Source organism: Corvus brachyrhynchos, unplaced genomic scaffold (assembly GCF_000691975.1).
Source record: "Corvus brachyrhynchos isolate BGI_N302 unplaced genomic scaffold, ASM69197v1 scaffold10, whole genome shotgun sequence".
Lineage (NCBI taxonomy): Eukaryota > Metazoa > Chordata > Aves > Passeriformes > Corvidae > Corvus > Corvus brachyrhynchos.
The window spans coordinates 3,433,273-3,433,502 of NW_008236180.1; the positions used below are offsets into that span (position 1 = coordinate 3,433,273).

General features: G+C 63.9%; 1 protein-coding gene across 1 annotated transcript in view; it reads right to left on the reverse strand.

Annotated features, from left to right (window-relative positions):
* Positions 1–230, reverse strand: part of SCRT2 (scratch family transcriptional repressor 2) — a 10,164-nt gene that overhangs the window by 1,602 nt on the left and 8,332 nt on the right.

The window sequence follows — 230 nt, forward strand, 5'->3', positions numbered from 1 at the left end:
GAGCCAAAATTGCTCATAGGAGGTGCAGAACCAGGGTTGTCCCCCTCAAACTGGTTCCTGTCCCCACTGAGCCACTGAGCACCAGAGCTGCCTTGCCCTGCTCTAGCTCCTGTCTGCATCTGTCGGCAGGATGGATCCCATCCCGCAGGGCTGCCCGGGATGGGAACTGGGGCTGGAGCTGCAGAACGTCCAGCTGCGCTTGCCCCGGCTTCAGGCAGCCCCTGGGGGCC